This window comes from Acomys russatus, chromosome X (assembly GCF_903995435.1).
Source record: "Acomys russatus chromosome X, mAcoRus1.1, whole genome shotgun sequence".
Lineage (NCBI taxonomy): Eukaryota > Metazoa > Chordata > Mammalia > Rodentia > Muridae > Acomys > Acomys russatus.
The window spans coordinates 78,943,997-78,953,273 of NC_067169.1; positions in this window are offsets into that span (position 1 = coordinate 78,943,997).

Here is a 9,277-nt window from a genome sequence, read left to right on the forward strand (position 1 = left end):
GCATAATAACTCATGGAAATGCACTGTTTCTCTACAGGGTTCACTTTATGTTTTCCTATGATCCCTGTTTCAACCTTTGTCTCCTTTCACTAAACCCCACATATCTTCTCTTTTATCTCCACTTCAATTGACATTGGTTCATATTTTATTTTGAAAATGTATCATTACAGGAAACTTCATGTTTTTCTATGAACTCTTACAATCCTGTCTAGAGGTGTACCCATATTTGCCTTGACTTTCCCTTAAAAGTGACTAAGCTACATCATCTTGACATGCCAGTTTTTCAACCTGTGCTTTGTAGATTGTACTGCTTACTTCTCAAGGGCCTTGCTTTTTAATTGTTTATTCACTGCCTTTTGCATTAGTTTATGTTTCTATGAAATAACATCCATTAAGTAGAAAACATCTCTTTCTCCTGGAGAAAAGTTTAAGTCCAGCCACCCCCCACCCTGACCCAGCGAGCACTGTTCTGGTCTTTGTGTTCTTTTCTTATTATAAAACTTTGCAATGAAATTGCCTCTAATTGCAGTCTTTTTGTGTTTGTCTCTTCATTTCTCCCTATTCTACTCTTTTCTGACTTCTACCTTGATCGCTTTAAGGACTCTGTTTATGCTTTTCCTAGCATGAAGAGGTTCAGTAGTCAATGGTTTACTTTCATTTATTTTATTCTTCAATGACACTTCTTTGTTCTTCAAACATTCTCTTCTTAGTTTCTGTATGAGTCATCTCAAGCATCTCTAAAACATACTGGAGATTGGTTGGCATAATCAATAGGAATTTACTTCTTAGTTATGGAGGCTGGGAAGTTCCAGATCAAAGTATGAGAAGGCTCAGTTTTGGGTAAAGGCTCTTTTCCTGGCTTGTAGATAGATAGATGCTTGGTTATCATATCCTTACATGGCAGGGAGAATTAGTGAATAGAGTATATGATCAAAGACCTTAAATGCCAAAGCTGTTACTTTGTTTATGAACGTGTAAAACAAAGTGTGCTTGGAAGTCCATACTTGAAAGTAAGATGAGATTGTCGAAATAGGAAGGGTCTGTTCATGCAGTGCAATATAACATCATGCAACCCTGCCTCTCCTTGTCTTATTATAAGGTCAATAACCTTTCAGAATCAGCTCCATTCTTATAATTTCGTTTAACTTTATTTACCTCCAAACTCCCCATTTTCAAATATAATCACATTGTGGATTGGAACTTATATCCATTAGCTTCCCATTTCTACCACAAAATACTTCAGATATTCAATCTATAAAGTTTATTTTCTCTCTTAGATTTTAGAAGTTTGTATTTTAGCATGACATAGATAAACTCATGCTTTTGCACCTGTGGCAAGGGAGCACATCATGGAAGGCATGCACAGTGGGCAAAGATTCTTACCTCTTGGTAGTCAGGAAGCAAAAGAAAGTGGTCATGTAGAGTGTGGGGTCTAAAGTGTCCTTCAAGAGCATGACCTAAAGGCTCAAGTTTCTCCCATTAGACTCATCTCTTAAGGGCTTCATTACTTCCTGCTAGTGCCATAGAAAGGAGAATACATTTTAAATAAATGGGCCTCTGAGGAACATTAAGGTCGACATTATAATAAGACTTCTACATATTGATTGCGGAGGTGGCAGCAAAATTCAGTATGTAATGTCTTCTGTGACTCTATTGTCTTCTGGTTTCTTTTCCTAACAGAGCTTTTGTCTCTACCTCTTATTCCTTTTTTTGCCATCTCATTTCTTTCTTAAAGAATTATCCAATTGTTTTAATTTACTTAACCATAAGGCTGTGTGTGTGTGTGTGTGTGTGTGTGTGTGTGCGTGTGTGTGTGTATACATTGATAAGCATTCATTCTTTGCTCCTATATTACATCCTGACCAATTTCCCTTTTCTCTTTCCAGTGTCTCCCCCACCAACTCTACTCCCATCTACTCCTCCTCCATTTCTCTTCAGAAAAATACAGGCTTTCCATAGATATCAATAGAACATGGCATATCAAGATACAGTAGGACTAGGCACCTCCCCTTGTATTAAGGCTGGACAAGGCAACAAAGTAGGAGGAAAAGGGTCCCGAACACAGGCCACAGAGTCAGAGACAGCCTCTGCTGCCACTGTTAGGAGTCTCACAAGAAGACCAGGCTACACAATCATAACATATATGCAAAGGGCCTAAGTCAGTCCCATGCAGGCTCCCTGGTTGTCAGTTCAGTCTCCGTGAGCCCTTATGAGCCCAGGTTAGTTGATTTTATGGATTTTACTATGGATTCCTTAGCCCCTTTGACTCCTAAAAATTCTTCCTCTCCTCTTCCACAGGATTTTCTGAGCTCTGCCTAATGTTTGGCTGTGGGTCTATCTGTTTCTATTGGTTGCTGGATGATGCCTTGTTGATGACAGTTGGGCCAGGCACAAACTTATGAGTATAGCAAAATATTATTAGGAATCATTTCATTTACTTTTTTTTTGCCAGTTGTGTCATTCCAACAAATCATTTCAATTGTTTTGTGGAAAAATAAATGGAACTTGCTTCTGACCTTGCTATCACAGCTTGGAAACTTGTCTTCTTGATTTTACTATTGCTTCCTCCTAACAGAATGAGGGTATTTTGGTGAGTGAGTGAGTGAGTGAGTGAGTGAGTGAGTGAGTGAGTGAGGTATGGTGGTGGTGGTGGTGGTGTGTGTGTGTGTATGTGTGTATGTTTGATTAAACAATGTGATTTTCGTACTTAGTCTTATTCCGTTGTTTGCTGTCACACTTCAGATAAAATAAATCATGAACCATGACCTGAAAAGACCCTGTATGAACAGATCCCTTCTTATTTTGACATCATCATTCTGTGTACTCCCCCATCACATACTCGTCTCCATGTATACTTGTAATTTTTGTCACTTTTTCCTACAAGGCAAGCTCCTTAGTAGTTCAAGGTCTTTGCACATGAGGTTCTTTCCATTTAGAAAGCTATTCTGAGAATTTTCCTCAACCCAAAATCCTTAGGGTTCAGCATACAGAATTTTCCCCCAATGGTCTGTTTTGTTGTAAGAAATAACTTCTTCCATTCCTATCTTCTATGACTTTCTGTCTTACTGTCTTGATTTTCTCCTCCATTAACATTGACAACTACAATACTTCTTCTGTTAATGTTTTTTATATCATTTAATGGCAATACCCCTCACCAGACCACAAGGTCTTCATTTATCTTTACTGCTGATTCCTCAGGCTCTTGTCTTACTCCTTATATACAGCAAAACTTCAAAAAATATGTTGAACAGATTATTTAAGTACCAGCATGAGAGAGTTCCTTACTAGATTTTTAGTGTGTATGTAAGCACAATGCATTAGGAGAAATAAAATGGTCTCTAATGCCAAACTCAGCCTTTTTTTCCAAGACAGGGTTTCTCTGTGTGGCCTTGGCTGTCCTGAACTCGCTTTGTAGACCAGGCTGGCCTCAAACTCACAGCGATCCACCTGCCTCTGCCTCCCAAGTGCTAGGATTAAAACGTGTGCTACCACCTCACGGTGTCGAACTCAGCCTTTTTAACAAGGAATATTTCTCCTGACCCTTCCTGTCTTTAAGGTGACTCAACATTCCTCTGTTTACTTGAGAACCTTTAAGATCTTTGGCCAAGATCCTTAGCCTAGGGTATATATATAAGGGATCAAAGTGTTTAAAATTCTAAACAGTAATTATGCGTTTTCCAGGAACAATTTTACAGCATCCATCATTCTCAAACAGCTTTATGGGCCACAAAAGGCCAGGAATCACTCACTGGAGGGTCCTTCCCTGGGAATTAGACTAGCCAGAAGTTCTAAATTGCACTAATTAAAATGAAACTGAAAAAATATTGAAGCCGTTCCATGCTTTTAATGACTCCAAGTTGCGTTAAAAATGGTATCATCCTGGTATATTCCTATTTAAAAGCAGCATTTGGCTTCATCTTGGGTGCAAATGTAGAGGCAGGATAACTCTGTACCTCATTACCCATGTAGATGCTATCACCTTTCTACACGTGAGGCACAAACTGATAAGTAACGTAATCTTAAAAGCACAAAGCACCACACTATAAACTATAAAAGTGTATTCAGACCATTATCAACACATCGAGGTATTAAAATCACACAAGGAAAAGACACAAACATGTCTGTTTACATTTCTGACATAACACATTCACAAGAAGAACATAGTTAGAGCAACTATTTCCTTAAGGACTCTCATAGAGCTCTAGACAGACGTTCTTGAGCCTCTTGTAGTTTGGGGAAAACCATTATAGTATTACCTGAAATCTTATCTAGTCCTCATTTGTCAACATTAATCAACATAGATGACTGCCCATCTCTACAGTGGCCATTTATTCCCTCATTCTAGATTCTGACTAGATCTGTGTCAGTATCACAACAGTTATCAGCCTGTTATTTTCTGACTCCATACTCTCAGGGCTCTAGACTCTTATATTGATTGATTAGACGAATTATCGTGTCATCGACAAAGAGAATAAATCAGCCATAGAAGGAGAACTGACTCAAATTAAATTGTAGTCATGCTGTATATTAGTTGGACACATGAATAGAAACCACAAACTTCTACTTTCTAGTCCTTGTGAGCACTTGAATTTGTGGGCATGGTTTGTAACCTAAAATCTAGGGAAAATACAAATCAGAGGATTGAAAGGGAACCAGGTGCTTGAAGATCAAGAAGGAAAAGGAATAGGTGGGGTCCTAAAGAGAGGGTACTATAAGAATAAGTGATGGAAAGGGGTATTAAATGAAGCATAGGTAATGGGTTAAGAGTGAGAGGAACAATTGGCCTTAGATAAAAGAGAATTTTTTTCCCCAGTATACTCTCAGCCTGTTACTCAGAGTCTGAAAAGGCATACGCCCTCAACTTTATTCTGAAGGTTCCTGAAATAAACAATTAAGAATGACATTTCAATATACATATGAAGCATCAGATGGTCATTTATTTATATTTATCACATTGACACATCAGTTACTATGTAACAGAACCTCTACGTAATGTAACATATTTATAAAATAAAGTATTTAATATGTACTCAAATGTTCTTTATGACCTGTGGTTAAAAAACAAGATACAGCTTATACTCTGGCAAATTTCATATTATTCAACCTTCTCTGTTTACCTCTGAAAATGAAACTAGATGTTCTGTAAGTTTAATCTTATTTTAATAAAATTAAAAGTCTGCATAGACTCTTTCAAAAATGTAAGACCTGGTTAAAATAGTTCTTCCTTTTACAGATGAGGGGCTTCTGGAAGAGTGGGCATAAAAGGAATAAAAGAATAAACAGCACTATATTCTCAGCCATATATGTATATATACTGCATATAGTAAATAAAATATTCATTTGTATTACTCAGTGTTCTCTAGAGGAACAATGTGTGTGTGTGTGTGTGTGTGTGTGTGTGTGTGTGTGTGTGTGTGTGATTTATTAGATTAACCTATACAAAATTGTTTGGCCAGTTTAACAATGGCTATTTTGCACACTGGAAAGCCTGAGAACCTGGTAGCTGCTCAATCTATGAGGTTGGATGCCTCAGCAGTCCCAGTTTGGTTCTGAAAGCCTAAAGGATTCATGCCATGCAGGGATACTGCAATTTGGTCCATGTTGGAAGGCCAAAGAAGCTGAGTTCCAGTGTCAACAAAGGATGGCAGGAGCAGTGTAGATGCATTTGCCAATGAGGAGTGAAGACAGGCAAGCAGGCAGAGCAGTCCTGACCTCAGATCTCTTTATATCAAGGCCAGCTCAGGATGGTGCCGCTCAATGGGTGGGTAGCCGTTCTCCCTGCCATTTAGTCCCTTTTACAAACACCCTTATGGGCTTGTTTACAGGCTTCTATATTCTTTGATTCCATAGCTAATCAACTTGACATTGGTTAACCATCATAATACAGCTCTCATTTTCAGATCTTAAATTTTTCTTTAAAACCCAACAATACAGGCAGGCAGTGGTGGCACATACTTTTAGCACCAGAACTTGAGAGGCAGAGACGAGTGAATCTCTGAGTTAGAGGCCATCCTGGTCTAAGAGTGAGTTCCGAGACAGCCAGGACTACACAGAGAAATCCTGACTCAAAAAACAAACAAAAAAATCTGAGAATACAAATCTGATAAGTCATTTTATTATAGAGAAAGGATTTCAAGGCATTTTTAGCTTCTTTAGATTTATAATGATAGCAGTTGCTAAGACTCAAGATCAGATACTAAGTCAGTTAAATTCTATCTGCCCCTGTCTTAGGGTTTCTATTGCATGGTATTTCTATTGCATGATGAAATATAATGACCAAAAAGGAAGTTGCGGAGAAAGGGTTTATTTGGCTCACATTTCCTCGTCACTGTTCATCATCAAAAGAAGTCAGCACAGGCTCTTAAATAGGGCAGGAACCTGGAGGCAGAATCTGATGCAGAGACCGTGGAGGGGTACTGCTTACTGGCTTGTTCTTCATGGCTTGCCCAGCCTGCTTTCTCACAGAATCCAGAACCACCTGCTTCAGGGATGGCACCACCTGCCATGGACTGGACCCTGTCCCATCAATCACTAAGAAAATGCCCTTGCCAGATGATGGTTGTAAACGTCTCTAATCCCAGCACTCAGGATGCAGAGGTAGGCAGATGTCTGTGAGTTCAAGACTAGGCTGGTGGGGGGAGAGAGAGAGAAAGAGAGGGGGGGAGAGGTTAGTTCTAGGACAGCCAAAAAGCTACACAGAGCAACCTTGTATTGAAAAATGAAAAAGAAAACAAGTACCCTACAGTCAGATTTTAAGGAGACATTGTTTCTCTTTTATGAATTTATTTATTCACTTTACACCTGGGTTGTATCCTCCTACTTCATCTCTCCTCCCAGTTCCACCTCCCACCCACCCCCACATTCCTCACAAAATGGGAGTCCCCTACCAACCCATCCCAGCTCATCAAGTCCCATCAGAACTGAGCACATCCTCTTCCCCTGTGGCCTGGCAAGACTGTCCCTCCAGGGAGAAGTGATCAAAAAGCAGGCAACAGAGTCCATGTCAGAGACATCCCCTGCTCTCCTTACTAGGGGACTCACATGAAGCCTGAGCTGCCCATCGGCTTCATCTGTGTAGGGGGCCTAGGTCCACTCCATGCATGGTCCTTGTTGGTGCTTCAATTTCAGCAAGGCCTCTAGACCCTGGTTAGTTGGCTCTGTTGACCTTGTGGAGCTTCTGTCACCTCTCAGTCCTTCTATCCTTCTTTGCCCCACTTTTCCCACTAGACGCCCTATGTTTCCCCAATGTTTGGCTGTGTGTCTCAGCATCTATTTCTAAGTGCTCCTGGGTGGACCCTCTCAGAGGACAACTCTGCTAGGTTTCTGTCTGCAAGCATAACAGAGTATGGTTAATAATGTCAGGGGTTGGCTCTCTTCCATGGGGTGCATCTTGGGTTGGGCTAGGCATTGCTTGGACATTCTCTCAATCTCTGCTCTGTCTTCTCTATCTTTATCCCTGCATATCTTGTAGGCAGGGAAAACTTAGAATTGAAGTTTTTGTGGCAGGTTGGTGTTCTCCTCCCTCCACCATGAGTCTTTTGTGGTTAGAGGATGTCCTCTTCAATCTTCATGAACCCTGCTACTATGAGTCTCAGCTAGGGTCCCCGTCATATTCTCCTAGAAGTCTATCGTGACTTAGTTCTCCAGCTTGTCACCAAGATGCCCCTAAACCATAGTTTTTCTTTTCTCTACAGGCCTTGTGTCCTCCTCCCCTCTGCTCTCCCCTGGTCTGATCTCCACCATAATTTCTCTCTGCACTCCCTCTCCTACCTTGTTCTCCATCTTCAACCTCACTCACAAGGGGAAATAGAATAAGACGAGGCTTTTTTTTTTTCCCGTTGAGACTTTCTCTTCTCTGATGACTGTAGCTTGTGTCAAGTTGACATGAAACTAGCCGAGACAGCCCCCATCTACTGAATCACAGTCTAGTGGAGTGGAACTTGAGAGCTCTGTTTTCAATAGGATGCCACATATAGGTAATGTTTGAACACATTGTACTTACTAGCTTGTAACTCACTGATATTTCCATCTTGACACTTGACCCTCCCCATTATCATTACAATTGCTGCCACTTTAAAGTTTGGAAGTGTTCATATTCCATAAAATCAGTCAGGTAAACTTAGCTTTAATAATCCACACTCCCGTGATTTATGTCCATGCTGAGACATAGCAGCTTCGGTCTGTGACAAGATGTTCTGAACCTGATTGCTATTAAGGTTCTTTTTATTACCACATTATCTTCCTCAATTTCTGAGAACCTTTGGGCTGCAGGTGCCCCAGGATATACCCAGGAACTTGGCCGAGAGAATTTGAGTATTAGTCCTTTATTCAGCTACTCAACTGCCACTAAGATTTCATCTTTGCATAAAGACAACTTTCACAATAATAGAGCCTTATAACTCACTATTTTCTTTTTTAAAATTTAAAAATATTTTTAATTCATTCACTTTACATCCTGATTGTAGCCCCCTCCCTCGTCACCTCCCTATCCCATCCTCCCTCCCTCATACCCTCTCTCTCTCTCCCCTAGTCCTCAGAAAGGAAAATCCCCCACCACTGTCCTCTAACATCTGACCTTAGCTTATCAAGTCTCATCTGTACTACCTGTAACCTCTTCCTCTGTGGCCTTGCAAGGCAGCCCAGCCAAGATGAAGTCATCAACCTGTGGGTACCAGAGTCCATATCAGAACTAGTCCCTACTCCCCATACTAGGGCATCCACAAGGAGATTGTGCTGCCTATCTACTACATCTGAGCCAAGGATCTAGATCCACAGCATGCATGACCCTTGGTTGGTTGCATCAGTCTCCCCAGCACCACCCGCCACCCGGCCTAGGCTTGCTGGCTCCATTGGTCTCCATATGGAGCTTCTGTTTTATTCATGAGGAAAATGACACTCGGTGAGCCCAAGGGAGGCATTACTCATGATCATATTCAGCAACCAGGACAAAGCACAAACTTGTTCCTCCATCTTGCACAGATGGGGCATCAGTTCCCTCTGGGAAATATCCTCACCAGTCAAGATGCTCAGATGAAGAACACTTAGTCCCTACCCCTTTAAGCTGAGATCTTCTGAATGAGAAGTACATTAGGGACCCTAGGAATACTTTGCCACTACTAACAGTATTTGAACTGTATCAGAGTACATAGTTTTAAATTTTGACTCTTCTATCCAAATGGTCCTTGAGACCTGTATTAGTTACCTGTAGTGTTTTTTATAAGCAATTCCCTGACAAAAGGCAACTTAAGAAAGGGGAGGTTTATGTTTCTTTGTGCTT